Here is a 23,077-nt window from a genome sequence, read left to right on the forward strand (position 1 = left end):
AATGATTTTGCTGTTAGAGTGGCTACTAGAACTGGTAAGATGACTCAGGAACCTTTGTATCCTGAAGGCCACCCTAAGAGAATTGAGCAAGATTCTCAGAGAAATAATATAGATGCACCTAGTCCTTCTAAAAGGAAGAAAAAGAAAAATGATAGGACTTTGCATGCTTCTAGTGAACCTATTACTGAAACACCTGAGAATCCAAATGATATTTCTATTTCTGATGCTGAAACACAATCTGGTAATGAACCTGAAACTAGTGATAATGTTAATGATAATGTCCATGTTGATTCTCAACCTAGCAATGATAATGATATAGAAATTGAACCTGATGTTGATCTTGATAACCCACAATCAAAGAATCAAAGTTATGATAAGAGAGACTTTGTTGCTAGGAAACATGGTAAAGAAAGAGAACCATGGGTTCAGAAACCCGTGCCTTTTCCTTCCAAACCATTCAAGAAAAAGGATGATGAGGATTTTGAGCGCTTTGCTGAAATGATTAGACCTATCTTTTTGCGCATGCGATTAACTGATATGCTTAAAATGAATCCTTACGCTAAGTACATGAAAGAAATTGTTACTAATAAAAGAAAGATACCAGAAGCTGAAATTTCCACCATGCTTGCTAATTATACTTTTAAGGGTGGAATACCAAAGAAACTTGGAGATCCAGGAGTACCCACGATGCCTTGCTCCATTAAAAGAAACTATGTTAAAACTACTTTATGTGATCTTGGAGACGGTGTTAGTGTTATGCCTCTCTCTTTATATAATAGACTTTATTTGAATAAGTTGACACCTACTGAAATATCTTTGCAAATGGCTGATAAATCAAGTGCTATACCTGTCGGTATTTGTGAGGATGTGCCTGTTGTGGTTGCAAACGTTACTATTTTAACGGACTTTGTTATTCTAGATATTCCCGAGGATGATAGTATGTCTATTATTCTTGGAAGACCCTTTTTGAATACTGCGGGGGGCTGTTATTGATTGCAACAAAGGCGATCTCACTTTTCATGTTAATGTAATGAGCATATGGTACACTTTCCGAGGAAACAACCTCAAGTCCACAGTATTAATTCTATTGAAAAAATTCCATCAATTATTTTTGGAGGTTTTGAATTTCCTCTTCCTACTGTCAAGAAGAAATATGATATTCTTATTGTTGGGGATGTGCATATCCCCGTTGAGGTAACCTAGTGTTATTCGAAAATTCTCTGGTTCCATGTTATTCGGAATGAGTTTGTTAACAAGACTTGATCAACCTTGTTAATGGATTCCTTTTGATGATCATGAGATGGATGAATTTAGAAAACACAACTCTCTGTACCCTCCATTTACTTTCTGTTATTTATATTAAATAAAATAAAATTAGTATTTTCTGTCTGTTATCTCAATTATCCGTGCAATATAACAATACCCCGAAAATAAAAGTTCTCCAAATGCCCTGAAATTTAAATATGTTTTTTCTGGAATATTTGAGAATATTTGGCACTGAGAACACAGCAGGGGGGCATCCACCTGGCCACGAGGGTGGAGGGCGTGTCCTACCCCTTGGGCGCGCCTCCATGCCTCGTGGGCCCACGGTGGCCCTCCTCCACTTATTCCTACACCCACACACTCCTTCTTCCTCCCACAAACACCATTATCCAGCTCAAACCCGAGTCCAAGCTCATTTTGCTGCCATTTTTGATCTCCTTGCTCAAAGCACCTCTCACAAAACTGCTTGGGGGATTGATCCTTGGTATGTGACTCCTCCATTGGTCCAATTAGTTTTTGTTCTAGTGCTTTATCCATTGCAAATTTGTGCTGCCTAGGTGACCCTGTTCTTGAGCTTGCATGTCAAATTTATGTGGTTCCAAGTAGTTTTGATGCATGATATAGGCTCTAGGCACTTGTACGGGTAGTTGCTATCAATTTTATTGAGTTTGGTTTACTTTTATTTGAAGTTACTAAAAATTTCAGAAATTTTTCAGAGGAAGAAATATGTTTAGAAAAATGTACCAAGGTGGTACTTCAAGGAAGCAAGGACCTAGGGTTGCAATGCGTGATGCTGATGATGAACCACCAAGGGACGCCCCAGTGCGGCCTTGTGAATGGCCTTCAAAGGACTTCATGGATCGAGCGGGAATTAAGGAAGAATTTAACGCATATTTGCGTAATGCTGATCTTGTGAGCTTCGAGGAAGAAAATGCCGTCAGTACCACTATCTCATTAGCTCCTTTGTGAGGAGGTTTGAATTTTCATCTTCACATAATTCTCAAACTATCCTGTTTGATCTTTATGAAAATTCTTACACTATGGACTTAGAGGACTTTACCACTGCTTGCAAACTTCCACAATGGGGTAGTACTAGTGAACCTTGCAAATCTGAATTTAGAGATTTTCTTGCTAGTATAACTATGGGGGAATCTAGAGATATAGCACAAGCTACCATAGGGAGCATTCATTTTCCAGCTATACATTATTTTGCTCTCTTCATAGGTAGATGCATTAACGGTAAAGATGAAGCATGTCACATGTGTGTCCCTGACCTCAGTATTCTTAGGAGTGCTATGTTAGGAGATAAATCTTATAATTTGGGAGCCATTGTTGCACGAAGGTTGCATCTTAATAGATTTAATGGTGATTTCTTTGGTGGAATATATGCAACCCGCATAGCTAATTTTCTTGGTATAACCATATGTGAGGATGATATTGAGTTGCCTCCTGCTTATTTGGATTATGAGGCTATGGTTCATCATCAGTTTGTTGAGAGGAACGATCAGTTCCTCTAGTACCGACTAATCTTTGACAGACGACGCACCTATCACGTCGCTCTCCATGCTTCTACTTTCTTTGACTTTCAGGAAAAAGGGAGATATTCTATAACCAGAGAGGAGGCGGAAGAGTATAAGAGGAGAGCTGAGATAGCTTGCCTCCAGGCTGCAGCCCACGATGCAATGACTGCTGCATCTTAGTACGACCCCAACTACAACTTTGGATATCCGCCAGGCCATCCGTGGCATTAGACCAACTTAGGCCAAAAGCCTAAGCTTGGGGGAGTATGTATTTCTCACCAACATTATATTCATGTTCACACACTCATTGCTAGATGTCGGTGCTCATACTTTTTCATTGTATCATCCATGCTAGTTTATTTTCTCTTTTTATGCTTTCTTCTTGTGTGATTAATAAACCTTAAGAAAAACCAAAAAAAATTAGTTGTAGCTTTTAGCTAGTTTTAATTACCATGCTTGTAGTAGTAATTAAAAAGAAAACCCAAGAAGATTTCCTATTCTTCTTTTGCTTGTTGAAAGCTTTCCCGTGTAAATAGTTTTATTTCTTTTATTTTCTTTGGGGGTCGATAGGAGAAGTGAAGGAAATATGCCCTAGAGGCAATAATAAATTTATTATTTATTTCCTTATATAATGATAAATGTTTATTATTCATGCTAGAATTGTATTAACCGGAAACATAATACATGTGTGGATACATAGACAAACAGAGTGTCACTAGTATGCCTCTACTTGACTAGCTCATTAATCAAAGATGGTTATGTTTCCTAACCATGGACAAAGAGTTGTCATTTGATTAACAGGATCACATCATTAGTTGAATGATCTGATTGACATGACCCATTCCATTAGCTTAGCACCCGATCGTTTAGTATGTTGCTATTGCTTTCTTCATGACTTATACATGTTCCTATGACTATGAGATTATGCAACTCCCGTTTGCCGGAGGAACACTTTGTGTGCTACCAAACATCACAACGTAAATGGGTGATTATAAAGGTACTCTATAAGTGTCTCCAAAGGTACATGTTGGGTTGGCGTATTTCGAGATTAGGATTTGTCATTCCGATTGTCGGAGAGGTATCTCTGGGCCCTCTCGGTAATGCACATCACATAAGCCTTGCAAGCATTGCAACTAATGAGTTAGTTGCAAGATGATGTATTACGGAACGAGTAAAGAGACTTGTCGGTAACGAGATTGAACTAGGTATTGAGATACCGACGATCGAATCTCGGGCAAGTAACATACCGATGACAAAGGGAACGACGTATGTTGTTATGCGGTCTGACCGATAAAGATCTTCGTAGAATATGTAGGAGCCAATATGAGCATCCAGGTTCCGCTATTGGTTATTGACCGGAGACGTGTCTCGGTCATGTCTACATTATTCTTGAACCCGTAGGGTCCGCACGCTTAAGGTTTCGATGATAGTTATATTATGAGTTTATGAGTTTTCATGTACCGAAGTTAGTTCAGAGTCCCGGATGTGATCACGGACATGACGAGGAGTCTCGAAATGGTCGAGACATAAAGATTGATATATTGGACGGCTATATTCGGACACCGGAAGTGTTCCAGGGAAGTTTCGGATAAAACCGGAGCACCGGGGGGTTACCGGATCCCCCAGGGGGGGTAATGGGCCTCATGGGCCTAAAGTGGAGAAGAGGAGGGGCTGCCAGGGCAGGCCGCGCGCCCCCTCTCCCCCTAGTCCGAATTGGACAAGGAGGGAGGGGCGGCGCTCCCCTCTCCTAATTAGACAAGGAAAGGGAGGGGAGTCCTACTCCCGGTAGGAGTAGGACTCCTCCTGCGCGCCTCCTACTAGGGCCAGCCGCACCCCCCCCCTTGGATCCTTTATATACGGAGGCAAGAGGCACCCCATGGACACAAGTTGATCCACGTGATCATATTCTTAGCCGTGTGCGGTGCCCCTTCCACCATAGTCCTCGATAATATTGTAGCGGTGCTTAGGCGAAGCCCTGCGACAGTAGAACATCAAGATCGTCACCACGCTGTCGTGGTGACGGAACTCTTCCCCGACACTTTGCTGGATCGGAGTCCGAGGATCGTTATCGAGCTGAACGTGTGCTAGAACTCGGAGGTGCCGTAGTTTCGGTGCTTGATCGGTCGGGTCGTGGAGACATACGACTACATCAACTAAGTTAACGCTTCCGTTGTCGATCTACAAGAGTACGTAGATCACACTCTCCCCCTCTTGTTGCTATGCATCACCATGATCTTGCGTGTGCGTAGATTTTTTTTGAAATTACTACGAAACCCAACAGTGGTATCAGAGCCTAGGTTTTATATGTTGATGTTATATGCACGAGTAGAACACAAATGAGTTGTGGGCGATATAAGTCATATTGCTTACTAGCATGTCATACTTTGGTTCGGCAGTATTGTTGGATGAAGCGGCCCGGACCGACATTACGCGTACGCTTACGCGAGACCGGTTCTCCCGACGTGCTTTGCACATAGGTGGCTTGCGGGTGACAGTTTCTCCAACTTTAGTTGAACCGAGTGTGGCTACGCCCGGTCCTTGCGAAGGTTAAAACAGCACCAACTTGACAAACTATCGTTGTGGTTTTGATGCGTAGGTAAGATTGGTTCTTGCTTAAGCCCGTAGCAGCCACGTAAAACTTGCAACAACAAAGTAGAGGACGTCTAACTTGTTTTTGCAGGGCATGTTGTGATGTCATATGGTCAAGACATGATGCTAAATTTTATTGTATGAGATGATCATGTTTTGTAACCGAGTTATCGGCAACTGGCAGGAGCCATATGGTTGTCGCTTTATTGTATGCAATGCAATCGCGCTGTAATGCTTTACTTTATCACTAAGCGGCAGCGATAGTCGTGGAAGCATAAGATTGGCGAGACGACAACGATGCTACGATGGAGATCAAGGTGTCGCGCCGGTGACGATGGTGATCACGACGGTGCTTCGAAGATGGAGATCACAAGCACAAGATGATGATGGCCATATCATATCACTTATATTGATTGCATGTGATGTTTATCTTTTATGCATCTTATCTTGCTTTGATTGACGGTAGCATTATAAGATGATCTCTCACTAATTATCAAGAAGTGTTCTCCCTGAGTATGCACCGTTGCGAAAGTTCTTCGTGCTGAGACACCACGTGATGATCGGGTGTGATAGGCTCTACGTTCAAATACAACGGGTGCAAAACAGTTGCACACGCGGAATACTCAGGTTATACTTGACGAGCCAAGCATATACAGATATGGCCTCGGAACACGGAGACCGAAAGGTCGAGCGTGAATCATATAGTAGATATGATCAACATAGTGATGTTCACCAATGAAACTACTCCATCTCACGTGATGATCGGACATGGTTTAGTTGATTTGGATCACGTAATCACTTAAAGGATTAGAGGGATGTCTATCTAAGTGGGAGTTCTTTAAGTAAATTATTTGAACCTAAATTTATCATGAAACTTAGTACCTGATAGTATCTTGCTTGTTTATGCTTGATTGTAGATAGATGGCCCGTGCTATTGTTCCGATGAATTTTAATGCGTTCCTTGAGAAAGCAAAGTTGAAAGATGATGGTAGCAATTACACGGACTGGGTCCGTGACTTGAGGATTATCCTCATTGCTGCACAGAAGAATTACGTCCTGGAAGATCCGCTGGGTGCCAGGCCTGCTGCTGGAGCAACACCAGATGTTATGAACGTCTGGCAGAGCAAAGCTGATGACTACTCGATAGTTCAGTGTGCCATGCTTTACGGCTTAGAATCGGGACTTCAACGACGTTTTGAACGTCATGGAGCATATGAGATGTTCCAGGAGTTGAAGTTAATATTTCAAGCAAATGCCCGGATTGAGAGATATGAAGTCTCCAATAAGTTCTATAGCTGCAAGATGGAGGAGAACAGTTCTGTCAGTGAGCATATACTCAAAATGTCTAGGTATAATAATCACTTGATTCAATTGGGAGTTAATCTTCCAGATGATTGCGTCATTGACAGAATTCTCCAATCACTGCCACCAAGCTACAAGAGCTTCATGATGAACTATAATATGCAAGGGATGAATAAGACTATTCCCGAGCTCTTCGCAATGCTGAAAGCTGCGGAGGTAGAAATCAAGAAGGAGCATCAAGTGTTGATGGTCGACAAGACCACTAGTTTCAAGAAAAAGGGCAAAGGGAAGAAGAAGGGGAACTTGAAAAAGAACAGCAAGCAAGTTGCTACTCAAGAGAAGAAACCCAAACCTGGACCTAAGCCTGAAACTGAGTGCTTCTACTACAAGCAGACTGGTCACTGGAAGCGGAACTGCCCCAAGTATTTGGCGGATAAGAAGGATGGCAAGGTGAACAAAGGTATATGTGATATACATGTTATTGATGTGTACCTTACTAATGCTCGCAGTAGCACCTGGGTATTTGATACTGGTTCTGTTGCTAATATTTGCAACTCGAAACAGGGACTACAGATTAAGTGAAGATTGGCTAAGGACGAGGTGACGATGCGCGTGGGAAACGGTTCCAAAGTCGATGTGATCACAGTCAGCACGCTACCTCTACATCTACCTTCGGGATTAATATTAGACCTAAATAATTGTTATTTGGTGCCAGCGTTAAGCATGAACATTATATCTGGATCTTGTTTGATGCGAGACGGTTATTCATTTAAATCTGAGAATAATGGTTGTTCTATTTATATGAGTAATATCTTTTATGGTCATGCACCCTTAAAGAGTGGTCTATTTTTATTGAATCTCGATAGTAGTGACACACATATTCATAGTGTTGAAGCCAAAAGATGCAGAGTTGATAATGATAGTGCAACTTATTTGTGGCACTGCCATTTAGGTCATATCGGTGTAAAGCGCATGAAGAAACTCCATATTGATGGACTTTTGGAACCACTTGATTATGAATCACTTGGTACTTGCAAACCGTGCCTCATGGGCAAGATGACTAAAACACCGTTCTCCGGTACTATGGAGAGAGCAACAGATTTGTTGGAAATCATACATACAGATGTATGTGGTCCGATGAATATTGAGGCTCGTGGCGGATATCGTTATTTTCTCACCTTCACAGATGACTTAAGCAGATATGGGTATATCTACTTAATGAAACATAAGTCTGAAACGTTTGAAAAGTTCAAAGAATTTCAGAGTGAAGTTGAGAATCATTGTAACAAGAAAATAAAGTTTCTACGATCTGATCGTGGAGGAGAATATTTGAGTTACGAGTTTGGTGTACATTTGAAACAATACAGAATAGTTTCGCAACTCACGCCACCTGGAACACCACAGCGTAATGGTGTGTCCGAACATCGTAATCGTACTTTACTAGATATGGTGCGATCTATGATGTCTCTTACTGATTTACCGCTATCGTTTTGGGGTTATGCTTTGGAGACGGCTGCATTCACGTTAAATAGGGCACCATCCAAATCCGTTGAGACGACTCCTTATGAACTATGGTTTGGCAAGAAACCAAAGTTGTCGTTTCTGAAAGTTTGGGGCTGTGATGCTTATGTGAAAAAGCTTCAACCTGATAAGCTCGAACCCAAATCGGAGAAATGTGTCTTCATAGGATATCCAAAGGAGACTATTGGATACACCTTCTATCACAGATCCGAAGGCAAGACTTTTGTTGCTAAGTTCGGAAACTTTCTGGAGAAGGAGTTTCTCTCCAAAGAAGTGAGTGGGAGGAAAGTAGAACTTGACGGGGTAACTGTACCTGCTCCCTTATTGGAAAGTAGTGCATCACAGAAAACTGTTTCTGTGACACCTACACCAGTTAGTGAGGAAGCTAATGATGATGATCATGAAACTTCAGAACAGTATACTACTGAACCTCATAGATCAACCAGAGTGAGATCCGCGCCAGAGTGGTACGATAATCCTGTTCTGGAAGTCATGCTACTAGATCATGATGAACCTACGAACTATGAAGAAGCGATGGTGAGCCCAGATTCCGCAAAATGGCTTGAAGCCATGAAATCTGAGATGGGATCCATGTATGAGAACAAAAGTATGGACTTTGGTTGACTTGCCCGATGATCGGCAAGCAATTGAGAATAAATGGATCTTCAAGAAGAAGACTGATGCTGACGGTAATATTACTGTCTACAAAGCTCGACTTGTCGCAAAAGGTTTTCGGCAAGTTCAAGGGATTGACTACGATGAGACCTTCTCACCCGTAGCGATGCTTAAGTCTGTCCGAATCATGTTAGCAATTGCCGCATTTTATGATTATGAAATTTGGCAGATGGATGTCAAAACTGCATTCCTGAATGGATTTCTGGAAGAAGAGTTGTATATGATGCAACCAGAAGGTTTTGTCGATCCAAAGGGATCTAACAAAGTGTGCAAGCTCCAGCGATCCATTTATGGACTGGTGCAAGCCTCTCGGAGTTGGAATAAAGTGTGATAAAAGCATTTGGTTTTATACAGACTTTTGGAGAAGCCTGTATTTACAAGAAAGTGAGTGGGAGCTCTGTAGCATTTCTGATATTATATGTGGATGACATATTACTAATTGGAAATGATATGGAATTTCTGGATAGCATAAAGGGATACTTGAATAAGAGTTTTTCGATGAAAGACCTCGGTGAAGCTGCTTACATATTAGGCATTAAGATCTATAGAGATAGATAAAGACGCTTAATTGGACTTTGACAAAGCACATACCTTGACAAAGTTTTGAAGAAGTTCAAAATGGATCAAGCAAAGAAAGGGTTCTTGCCTGTGTTACAAGGTGTGAAGTTGAGTAAGACTCAATGCCCGACCACTGCAGAAGATAGAGAGAAAATGAAAGATGTTCCCTATGCTTCAGCCATAGGCTCTATCATGTATGCAATGCTGTGTACCAGACCTGATGTGTGCCTTGCTATAAGTCTAGCAGGGAGGTACCAAAGTGATCCAGGAGTGGATCACTGGACAGCGGTCAAGAACATCCTGAAATACCTGAAATGGACTAAGGATATGTTTCTCATATATGGAGGTGACAAAGAGCTCATCGTAAAAGGTTACGTTGATGCAAGATTTGACACTGATCCGGACGATTCTAAATCAGAAACCGGATACGTGTTTACATTAAATGGTGGAGCTATCAGTTGGTGCAGTTCTAAACAAAGCGTTGTGGCGGGATCTACATGTGAAGCGGAGTACATAGCTGCTTCGGAAGCAGCAAATGAAGGAGTATGGATGAAGGAGTTCATATCCGATCTAGGTGTCATACCTAGTGCATCGGGTCCAATGAAAATCTTTTGTGACAATACTGGTGCAATTGCCTTGGCAAAGGAATCCAGATTTCACAAGAGAACCAAGCACATCAAGAGACGCTTCAATTCCATCCGGGATCTAGTCCAGGTGGGAGGCATAGAGATTTGCAAGATACATATGGATCTGAATGTTGCAGACCCGTTGACTAAGCCTCTTCCACGAGCAAAACATGATCAGCACCAAGGCTCCATGGGTGTTAGAATCATTACAGTGTAATCTAGATTATTGACTCTAGTGCAAGTGGGAGACTGAAGGAAATATGCCCTAGAGGCAATAATAAAGTTATTATTTATTTCCTTATATCATGATAAATGTTTATTATTCATGCTAGAATTGTATTAACCGGAAACATAATACATGTGTGAATACATAGACAAACAGAGTGTCACTAGTATGCCTCTACTTGACTAGCTCATTAATCAAAGATGGTTATGTTTCCTAACCATGGACAAAGAGTTGTCATTTGATTAACGGGATCACATCATTAGTTGAATGATCTGATTGACATGACCCATTCCATTAGCTTAGCACCCGATCGTTTAGTATGTTGCTATTGCTTTCTTCATGACTTATACATGTTCCTATGACTATGAGATTATGCAACTCCCGTTTGCCGGAGGAACACTTTGTGTGCTACCAAACGTCACAACGTAAATGGGTGATTATAAAGGTACTCTACAGGTGTCTCCAAAGGTACATGTTGGGTTGGCGTATTTCGAGATTAGGATTTGTCACTCCAATTGTCGGAGAGGTATCTCTGGGCCCTCTCGGTAATGCACATCACATAAGCCTTGCAAGCATTGCAACTAATGAATTAGTTGCAAGATGATGTATTACGAAACGAGTAAAGAGACTTGCCGGTAACGAGATTGAACTAGGTATTGAGATACCGACGATTGAATCTCGGGCAAGTAACATACCGATGACAAAGGGAACAACGTATGTTGTTATGCGGTCTGACCGATAAAGATCTTCGTAGAATATGTAGGAGCCAATATGAGCATCCAGGTTCCGCTATTGGTTATTGACCGGAGACGTGTCTCGGTCATGTCTACATTATTCTCGAACCCGTAGGGTCCGCACACTTAAGGTTTCGATGACAGTTATATTATGAGTTTATGAGTTTTGATGTACCGAAGTTAGTTCGGAGTCCCGAATGTGATCATGGACATGACAAGGAGTCTCGAAATGGTCGAGACATAAAGATTGATATATTGTACGGCTATATTCGGACACCGGAAGTGTTCTCGGGAAGTTTCGGATAAAACCGGAGCACCGGGGGGTTACCGGAACCCCCCGGGGGGTTAATGGGCCTCATGGGCCTAAAGTGGAGAAGAGGAGGGGCTGCCAGGGCAGGCCGCGCGCCCCCTCTCCCCCTAGTCCGAACTGGACAAGGAGGGAGGGGCGGCGCCCCCCTCTCCTCTCTCCCTTCCTTCCCCCTCTCCTAATTAGACAAGGAAAGGGAGGGGAGTCCTACTCCCGGTAGGAGTAGGACTCCTCCTGCGCGCCTCCTACTAGGGCCGGCCGCACCCCCCCCCTTGGATCCTTTATATATGGAGGCAAGAGGCACCCCATGGACACAAGTTGATCCACGTGATCATATTCTTAGCCGTGTGCGGTGCCCCCTTCCACCATAGTCCTCGATAATATTGTAGCGGTGCTTAGGCGAAGCCGTGCGACATTAGAACATCAAGATCGTCACCACGCCGTCGTGCTGACGGAACTCTTCCCCGACACTTTGCTGGATCGGAGTCCGGGGATCATCATCGAGCTGAACGTGTGCTAGAACTCGGAGGTGCCATAGTTTCGGTGCTTGATCGGTCGGGCCGTGGAGACATACGACTACATCAACTAAGTTAACGCTTCCATTGTCGATCTACAAGGGTACGTAGATCACACTCTCCCCCTCTCGTTGCTATGCATCACCATGATCTTGCGTGTGCATATAATTTTTTTTGAAATTACTATGAAACCCAACAAGAAGACCATAATTAAATTGTTGAAGTGGCTCTTATATGCATTATTGTTGATCTGACAAAAGAGCCCATATTGCCTTGTCTTCTCCTGTTTATTGAATGCTTGCAGATTCCAGCTTAGTCCAATGCACGTGCACTATTATTATTATCCACATCATTCGGTCGTGCAAGTGAAAGGCAATTATGACGATATACGATGGACTGACTGAGATGAGAAAAGCTTGTATGAACTCGACCTCTCTTGTTTTTGTAAATATGATTAGTTCATCGTTCCTGAGACAGCCTATTATGAATAAACATGTTTGCAATGACAACTAGAGATCATAGTTTGTTGTGCCATGCTTAATTAGCTAGGAGCTTATAATGGTTTACCTTGCATGCCAACATGCTATTAAAATGGTTGTGATGTGGTATGATAGGGTGGTATCCTCTTTTGAACGATTCGAGTGGCTTGACTTGGCACATGTTCACGCATGTAGTTGAAACAAAATCAACATAGCCTCTACGATATTTATGTTCATGGTGCATTATATCCTACGCATGCTTGCATTCGGTGTTGATTAATTTTAATGCATGTTCATGACTGTTGTCGCTCTCTAGCTAACTGGTCGCTTCCCAGTCTTTTTCTAGCCTTCACCTGTACTAAGCGGGAATACTGCTTGTGCATCCAATCCCATAAACCCCAAAGTTATTCCATATGAGTCCACCATACCTACCTATATATGGTATCTACCTGCCATTCCAAGTAAACTTGTATGTGCCAAACTCTAAACCTTCAAATAAACATTCTGTTTTGTATGCTCGAATAGCTCATGTATCAACTAGGGTTGTCCGTATCTTCCATGTTAGGCAGGTTATTCTCAAGAGCAGTGGACTCCGCTCCTCACTCACGAGAAAATGGCTGGTCACCGGGATGCCCAGTCCCATGCTTTATGCAGATCAAATCAAAATAATTACAAACAAAACTCCTCGTGGGACTCTTGTTAGTTGGAGGCACTCGTTGTTTCGAGCAAGCCATGGATTGATGCTTGTTGGTGGAGGGGGAGTATAAACTTTACCATTCTGTTTGGGAACCGCCTATAATGTGTGTAGCATGGAAGATATCGCCATCTCTTGGTTGTTATGTTGACAATGAAAGTATACCGCTCAAAATATTATTCATCTCTATTTCGAAACCGAGCTCTGGCACCTCTACAAATCCCTGCTTCCCTCTGCGAAGGGCCTATCTATTTACTTCCATGTTGAGTCATCATCCTCTTATTAAAAAGCACCAGTTGGAGAGCACCGCTGTCGTTTGCATTCATTACTATTAGTTTACATTGAGTATGACTTGACTGGATCTCTTTTACCATGAATTACAATGTCTAGTCAGTCCTTGATCTTTAAAGGTGCTCTGCATTTATGTTTTGCGGTCTTGGAAAGGGCTAGCAAGATACCATATTGTTATATCATATTATGATTGTTTTGAGAAAGTGTTGTCGTCCGAGATTTATTATTATTGCTCGCTAGTTGATTATGCCATTGATATGAGTAAACATGAGACCTAAAAGTTATTGTGAGTATGGTTAGTTTATAATCTTTGCTGAAAACTTGAATGCTGGCTTTACATATTTACAACACCAAGAGCAAACAGAGTTTGTAAAAGTTTTTCTTTATCACTTTCAGTTTGTCAACTGAATTGCTTGAGGACAAGCAAAGGTTTAAGCTTGGGGGAGTTGATACGTCTCAGTCGTATCTACTTTTCCAAACACTTTTGCCCTTGTTTTGGACTCTAACTTGCATGATTTGAATCGAACTAACCCGGACTGACGCCGTTTTCAGCAGAATTGCCATGGTGTTATTTATGTGCAGAAATAAAAGTTCTCGGAATGACCTGAAACTCCACGGAGCGTCTTTTTGGAAATAATAAAAAATACTGGCAAAAGATCAAGACCAGGGGGCCCACACCCTAGCCACGAGGGTGGGGGCGCGCCCCCTACCTCGTGGGCCCCTGGAGCTCCTCCGACCTCAACTCCAACTCTATATATTCACTTTCGGGGAGAGAAAAATAGGGGAGAAGGATTCATCGTGTTTTATGATATGGAGCCGCCGCCAAGCCCTAAAACCTCTCGGGAGGGCTGATCTAGAGTCCATTCGGGGCTCCGGAGAGGGGAATCCGTCGCCATCGTCATCATCAACCATCCTCCATCACCAATTTCATGATTCTCACCGCCGTGCGTGAGTAATTCCATCGTAGGCTTGCTGGACAGTGATGGGTTGGGTGAGATTTATCATGTAATCGAGTTAGTTTTGTTAGGGTTTGATCCCTAGTATCCACTATGTTCTGAGATTGATGTTGCTATGACTTTGCTATGCTTAATGCTTGTCACCAGGGCCCGAGTGCCATGATTTCAGATCTGAACCTATTATGTTTTCATCAATATATGAGAGTTCTTGATCCTATCTTGCAAGTCTATAGTCACCTACTATGTGTTATGATTCGGCAACCCCGAAGTGACAATAATCGGGACCACTCCCGGTGATGACCGTAGTTTGAGGAGTTCATGTATTCACTATGTGTTAATGCTTTGGTCCGGTACTCTATTAAAAGGAGGCCTTAATATCCTTAGTTTCTGCTAGGACCCCGCTGCCACGGGAGGGTAGGACAAAAGATGTCATGCAAGTTCTTTTCCATAAGCACGTATGACTATATTCGGAATACATGCCTACATTACATTGATGAATTGGAGCTAGTTCTGTGTCACCCTAGGTTATGACTGTTATATGATGAACCGCATCCGACATAATTCTCTATCACCGATCCATTGCCTACGAGCTTTCCATATATTGTTCTCCGCTTATTTAATTTTCCTTGCTATTGTTACAATCACTACAAAATACCAAAAACATTACTTTTGCTACCGTTACCTTTTGCTATCGTTACCACTACTATAATATTACTTTGCTACTAAATACTTTGCTGCAGATATTAAGTTTCCAGGTGTGGTTGAATTGACAACTCAGCTGCTAATACTTGAGAATATTCTTTGGCTCCCGTTGTTTCGAATCAATAAATTTGGGTTGAATACTCTACCCTCAAAAATTGTTGCGATCCCCTATACTTGTGGGTTATCAGAGGGCGCGCCCCCTACCTCGTGGCCTCCTGGTTGATGTCTTGACACAGGGCCCAAGTCCTCTGGATCACGTTCGTTCCGAAAATCACGTTCCCAAAGGTTTCATTCCATTTGGACTCCGTTTGACATTCTTTTTCTACAAACTCTAAAATAGGCAAAAAAACAGCAATTCTGGGTTGGGCCTCCGGTTAATAGGTTAGTCCCAAAAATTGTATAAAAGTGTATAATAAAGCCTAATAATGTCCAAAACAGAATATAATATAGCATGGAACAATCAAAAATTATAGATACATTGGAGACGTATCACTACCCTTTGAGGTAGTACCGCTACCCCTAGCTGTAGTACCGTGAGGACGAGTGGTAGTACCGCTTTGTGCGGGCTGTGAGCATAATTGAGAGAGTGGTAGTACCCTGGTGGCAGAAAACGATCAAGATGCAAACTGCAAACATAGTACGGATCCGACGTCCGAACACGATGACACCAAGGATAAGCCTCATCAAACCCCGTCTGGGGAAGAAAGCAGTCCAGACGAAGTTGCACACATCATCCCGGAAATGCACCTGGAGCAAGAGAACCTCCGCAGAAGGCTTATTGCCACAGCGAGGAGCCTGAAGAAACAGAAGCAAAGGCTTAAGGCCACACAAGATATGCTCAACAGCAGGTGGAACAAAGTAACAAAGTATGGTGGAAGTTACCACACAAATAGCTATCCAAAGCGCAAGCTATTACCGGAATTCGATGATGAGGCCTTAGAGCCCATACAGCCGAAGAGTGATACGGCCAACCGACTGGATCCACCACCTTGTGAACACGATAGAACGGCTAACAAAGTCGCGCATAAGTCAACACACGATCTACGTGAGAACTTGCGTCAAAAACCCGGCGCGACCAGATCCATCTATGGATCTAGGAAGCGCGCTACGGTACAAAACCAACACCGAATACTACAACCATCCGAACACCATGGTGCATCCCAATACAGGGGTGCCGCACACCCCTTATGTTTCACTGATGAGGTGCTGGATCACGAATTCCCAGAGGGATTCAAACCGGTGAACATAGAGGCGTACGACGGAACCACAGATCCTAGAGTCTGGATAGAGGACTTCATCCTCCATATTCATATGGCTCGTGGACATGATCTCCATGCCATTAAATACTTGCCCCTCAAGCTTAAAGGGCCAGCTCGGCACTGGCTGAAAAGCCTCCCCGAAAACTCAATTGGAAGTTGGGAGGAGCTCGAGGACGCTTTTCGGGCCAATTTTCAAGGGACTTATGTCCGACCTCCGGATGCAGACGATTTAAGTCATATAATCCAATAGTCCGGAGAGTCCGCCCGAAAGCTTTGGAACAGGTTCCTCACCAAGAAGAACCAAATCGTCGACTGTCCGGATGCCGAGGCCTTAGCAGCTTTCAAACACAGCGTCCGAGACGAATGGATCGGCAGACACCTCAGTCAAGAAAAATTGAGAACAATGGCAGCCCTAACAAAGCCTCATGGCCCGCTTTTGTGTGGGCGAGGATAGCTGGTTGGCCCGTAGCAGCACCAGCGACCCAAGCACATCCGAAGTCAGGGATGGCAATGGTAAACCACGACGCAACAAAAACAAGCGTCGAAATAAAGAAGGTAGCCCAGATAACACGGCGGTAAACGCCGGTTCAGAGGCTCCCGACCAGGTCAGCAGAAAAAGCCTTTCAAAAGCAGCAGAGAAGGACAATCTGGCCTAAACAAAATTCTCGACAAACTCTGTCGGATTCACAGCACCCCAAACAAACCTGTAAATCATACCCACAGAGAATGTTGGGTCTTCAAGCAGGCCGGTAAGCTAAACGCCGAACACAAAGGGGAAGAGACACCAAGCGAAGACGAGGATGAGCCTCGCCAGCAAAGTGCTGGAGGACAAAAAAAGTTCCCACCAGAGGTTAAAACAGTAAACGTGATCCATATGACAAAGAGGAGAAGCAAGCATGCACTCCGAGGCACACGCGCCATAGAGCCCGTCACCCCTAGGTTCAACCCCTGGTTGGCTTGCCCGATCACTTTTGATCGTAGGGATCACGAGACAAATATCCGGCATGAAGGACTGACGGCCTTGGTGTTAGACCCAATAATAAATGGGTACCATTTCACACGAGTCCTCATGGACGGCGGCAGTGATCTATATCTGATATATCAGGACACAGTCCGCAAAATGGGGATAGACCCGACATAAATAAGCCACATTAATACTACCTTTAAGGGAGTAATACCAGGCCAAGAGGCGCGCTGTACGGGCTCTCTACTACTAGAGGTGGTATTCGGTTCTCCCGATAACTTCTGAAGCGAAAGGTTAACTTTTCACATTGCCCCATTCTGAAGTGGCTATCAAGCACTACTCAGAAGAACGGCTTTTGCTCGTTTTAACGCAATACCGCATTATGCTTTTCTCAAGCTCAAGATGCCCGGTCCACGTGGCATCATCTCAGTTAGCAGAAATACCGAACATTTCCCACGTACGGAAGAGGATGCGGCGGCTCTAGCAGCTGCAAACTAGACGGCCTCACCAACCAGAAAAATGGCAGGTCGTCAAGACCATGGACACGGTCAGACGAGTCCGGCGTTCCATCACATATACATGAGATGGGTTTGATGATCAAACCCTCATAAACGATACCAGGGGCTCCCCGCGGGTAATCAGGGCCAGCCCGGCTCAACTAGACTTCTCCTGAATTTTGATAGTTCATTGATAATAACCAATTCTTTTTTTGGCACGGCAATTTTCACCTAAGTTCTTTCCTTTTACAGATGACAATCGTGCTACACCCGTCCAGGACACGGCACAATGGAGACACAGGCGCAAACGTGCAGCAGGGACCCGCCCAAAGGTTTCTTTTTAGATTAAGACCCTGCGTAAAGCTTTTTTACTATCTCTTGTTGCTCACATCCTCCGGATACTCCACACAACCGAGAAGGATGCTGACATTATTGGCATGTGGCCACGTTAGGATATTGCACGTACCTGGACACATGGGGTTTCTTATTAAGGGCATTGTTTCGCCTGGTATATGTTACAAAGACCGAACACTGCTACCTCTTGAGCACTACGTTGGATTTTCCCGAAGAGGAAGGGATGATGCAGCAAAGTAGCGTAAGTATTTCCCTCAATTTTTGAGAACCAAGGTATCAATCCAGTAGGAGGCTACGCTCGAGTCCCTCGTGCCTACACAAAAACAATAGCTCAATGCAACCAACACGCTTAGGGGTTGTGAATCCCTTCACGGTCACTTACGAAAGTGAGATCTGATACATATGATAAATAATATTTTTGGTATTTTTGGTATAGAGATGCAAAGTAAAAAGTAAAAGCAAAGCAATAATAAAGTGATGGAGATTGATATGATGAGAAAGAGACCCGGGGGCCATAGGTGTCACTAGTGGCTTCTCTCAAGAGCATAAGTATTCTACGGTGGGTGAACAAATTACTGTTGAGCGATTGACAGAATTGAGCATAGTTATGAGAATATCTAGGTATGATCATGTATATAGGCATCACGTCCGAGACAAGTAGACCAAAACGATTCTGCATCTACTACTATTACTCCACTCATCGACCGCTATCCATCATGCATCTAGAGTATTAAGTTAAAAACAGAGTAACGCCTTAAGCAAGATGACATGATGTAGAGGGATAGTTTCATGCAATATGATAAAAAAACCATCTAGTTATCCTCGATGGCAACAACACAATACGTGCCTTGCTGCCCCTTCTGTCACTGGGAAAGGACACCGCAAGATTGAACCCAAAGCTAAGCACTTCTCCCATGGCAAGAAAAACCAATATAGTAGGCCAAACCAAACTGATAATTCGAAGAGACTTGCAAAGATAACCAATCATACATAAAAGAATTCAGAGAAGATTCAAATATTATTCATATATAGACTTGATCATAAACCCACAATTCATCGGTCTCAACAAACACACCGCAAAAAGAAGATTACATCGAATAGATCTCCACGAGAGAGGGGGAGAACATTGTATTGAGATCCAAAAACATAGAAGAAGCCATCTAGCTACTAGCTATGGACCCGTAGGTCTGAAGTAAACTACTCACACTTCATCGGAGGGGCTTGGATGATGATGTAGAAGCCCTTCGTGATCGATGCCCCCTCCGGCGGAGCTCCGGAACAGGCCCCAAGATGGGATCTCGTGGATACAGTAAGTTGCAGCGATGGAATTAGGTTTTTGGCTCCGTCCCCGATCGTTTGGGGTACGTGGATATATATAGGAGGAAGAAGTACGTCGGTGGAGCTTCAAGGGGCCCACGAGGCAGGGGGGTGCGCCCTAGGGGGGCGCGCCCTCCACCCTCGTGACTACCTCATGGCTTTCTTGACGGAGGGTCCAAGTCTCCTGGATCTTATCTGATGAGAAAATCACGTTTCCGAAGATTTCATTCCGTTTGGACTCCGTTTGATATTCCTTTTCTTCAAAACCCTAAAACAGGCAAAAACAACAATTCTGGGCTGGGCCTCCGGTTAATAGGTTAGTCCCAAAAATAATATAAAAGTGGAAAATAAAGCCCAATAATGTCTAAAACAGTAGATAATATAGCATGGAGCAATCAAAAATTATAGATACGTTGGAGACGTATCAAGCGTCCCCAAGCTTAATTCATGCTCGTTCTTGAGTAGGTAAATGATAAAAATAGAATTTTTGATGTGGAGTGCTACTTGGCATAATTTTAATGTAATTCTTCTTAATTGTGGTATGAATATTCAGATCCGAAAGATTCAAGACACAACTTCATATTGACATAAAAATGATAATACTTCAAGCATACTAACTAAGCAATTATGTCTTCCCAAAATAACATGGCCAAAGAAAGTTCATCCCTACAAAATCATATAGTTTAGTCATGTTTCATTTTTGTCACACAAGAATGCTCTCACCATGCACAACCCCGATGACAAGCCAAGCAATTGTTTCATACTTTAGTAATCTCAAACCTATAAACTTTCACGCAATATATGAGCGCGAGCCATGGACATAGCACTATGGGTGGAATATAATATAATGAGGGGGTTATGTGGAGAAGACAAAAAAGGAGAAAGTCTCACATCAACGAGGCTAATCAATGGGCTATGGAGATGCCCACCGATTGATGTTAATGCAAGGAGTAGGGATTGCCACGCAACGGATGCACTAGAGCTATAAATGTATGAAAGCTCAACAAAAGAAACTAGTGGGTGTGCATCCAACTTGCTTGCTCACGAAGACCTAGGGCACTTGAGGAGGCCCATTGTTGGAATATACAAGCCAAGTTCTATAATGAAAAATTCCCACTAGTATATGAAAGTGATAATATGAGAGACTCTCTACTATGAAGATCATGGTGCTACTTTGAAGCACAAGTGTGGTAAAAGGATAGTAACATTGTCCCTTCTCTCTTTTTCTCTCTTTTTTTGGGCCTTCTCTTTTTTATGGCCTTTCTTTTTTGGGGGGGCCTTCTCCTTTTTATGGCCTTTTTACACCTTACTTGGTACAATGCTCTAATAATGATGATCATCACACTTCTATTTATTTACAACTCAATGATTACAACTCGATACTAGAACAAAGATGACTCTATATGAATGCCTCCGACGGTGTACCAAGATATGCAATGAACCAAGAGTGACATGTATGAAAGAATTATGAACGGTGGCTTTGCCACAAATACTATGTCAACTACATGATCATGCTAAGCAATATGACAATGATGAATGTGTCATGATAAACGGAATGATGGAAAGTTGCATGGCAATATATCTCGGAATGGCTATGGAAATGTCATAATAGGTAGGTATGGTGGCTGTTTTGAGGAAGATATAAGGAGGTTTATGTGTGAAAGAACGTATCATATCATGGGGTTTGGATGCACCGACGAAGTTTGCGCCAACTCTCAATGTGAGAAAGGGCAATGCACGGTACCGAAGAGGCTAGCAAGGATGGAAGGGTGAGAGTGCGTATAATCCATGGACTCAACATTAGTCATAAAGAACTCACATACTTATTGCAAAAATCTACAAGTCATCAAAAACCTCGGTACTACGTGCATGCTCCTAGGGGGATAGATTGGTAGGAAAGGACCATCGCTCGTCCCCGACCGCCACTCATAAGGAAGACAATCAAATAACACCTCATGCTTCAAATTTGTTGCGTAACATTTACCATACGTGCATGCTACGGGACTTGCAAACTTCAACACAAGTACTTATCAATTTCACAACTACTCAACTAGCATGACTTTGATATTATTACCTCCATATCTCAAAACAATCATCAAGCATCAAACTTTTCTTAGTATTCAACACACTCATACGAAAGTTTTATTATTAATCTTGCGTACCAAGCATATTAGGATTTTAAGAAAATTACCATGATATTAAGACTCTCAAAATAATCTAAGTGAAGCATGAGAGATCAATAGTTTCTATAAAACAAATCCACCACCGTGATCTAAAAGATATAAGTGAAGCACTAGAGCAAAACTATAAAGCTCAAAAGATATAAGTGAAGCACATAGAGTATTCTATCAAATTCCAAATCATGTATGGCTCTATCAAAAGGTGTGTACAGAAAGGATGATTGTGGTAAACTAATAAGCAAAGACTCAAATCATAAAAGACGCTCCAAGCAAAACACATAATCATGTGGTGAATAAAAATATAGCTCCAAGTAAAGTTACCGATAGAAGTAAACGAAAGAGGGGATGCCTTCCGGGGAATCCCCAAGCTTTGGCTTTTAGGTGTCCTTAGATTATCTTGGGGGTGCCATGGTCATCCCCAAGCTTAGGCTCTTGCCACTTCTTGTTCCATAATCCATCAAATCTTTACCCAAAACTTGAAAACTTCGCAACACAAAACTTAAAGTAGAAAATCTCGTGAGCTCCGTTAGCGAAAGAAAACAAAAGACCACTTAAACGTACTGTAATGAACTCATTATTTATTTATATTGGTGTTATACCTACTGTATTCCAACTTCTCTATGGATTATAAACTATTTTACTAGCCATAGATTCATCAAAATAAGCAAACAACACACGAAAAACAGAATCTGTCAAAAACAGAACAGTCTGTAGTAATCTGTAGCTAGCGCAAGATCTGGAACCCCAAAAATTATAAAATAAATTGCTGGACGTGAGGAATTTATATATTAATCATCTGCAAAAATAATTAACTAAATATCACTTTCCAAATAAAAATTACAGCAGTTCTCGTGAGCGCTAAAGTTTCTGTTTTTTACAGCAAGTTCAACAAGACTTTCCCCAAGTCTTCCCAACGGTTCTACTTGGCACAAACACTAATTAAACACAAAAAGACACAACCAAAACAGAGGCTAAATAATTTATTTATTACTAAACAGGAGCAAAAAGTAAGGAATAAAAATAAAATTGGGTTGCCTCCCAACAAGCGCTATCATTTAACGCCCCTAGCTAGGCATAACAAGCAAGAATAGATCTAGGTATTGCCATCTTTGGTAGGCAATCCATAAGTGGATCTCATGATAGATTCATATGGTAATTTTATTTTCTTTCTAGGGATGTGTTCCATGCCCTTTTTTAATGGAAATTGAAATCTAATATTCCCTTCCTTCATATCAATAATTGCACCAACCGTTCTAAGGAAAGGTCTACCAAGAATAATAGGGCAAGAAGGAATGCAATATATATCAAGAACGATAAAATCTACGGGCACATAATTCCTATTAGCAACAATAAGAACATCATTAATTCTTCCCATAAGTTTCTTAATAGTGGAATCTGCAAGATGCAAGTCTAGAGAGCAATCATCAAAATCACGGAAATCTAGCAAATCACACAAAGTTTTGGGAATAGTAGAGACACTAGCACCCAAATCACACAAAGCATAAAACTCATAATTTTTAATTTTAATAGTAGATTCCCACTCATCAT

Source organism: Triticum aestivum, chromosome 3A (assembly GCF_018294505.1).
Source record: "Triticum aestivum cultivar Chinese Spring chromosome 3A, IWGSC CS RefSeq v2.1, whole genome shotgun sequence".
Lineage (NCBI taxonomy): Eukaryota > Viridiplantae > Streptophyta > Magnoliopsida > Poales > Poaceae > Triticum > Triticum aestivum.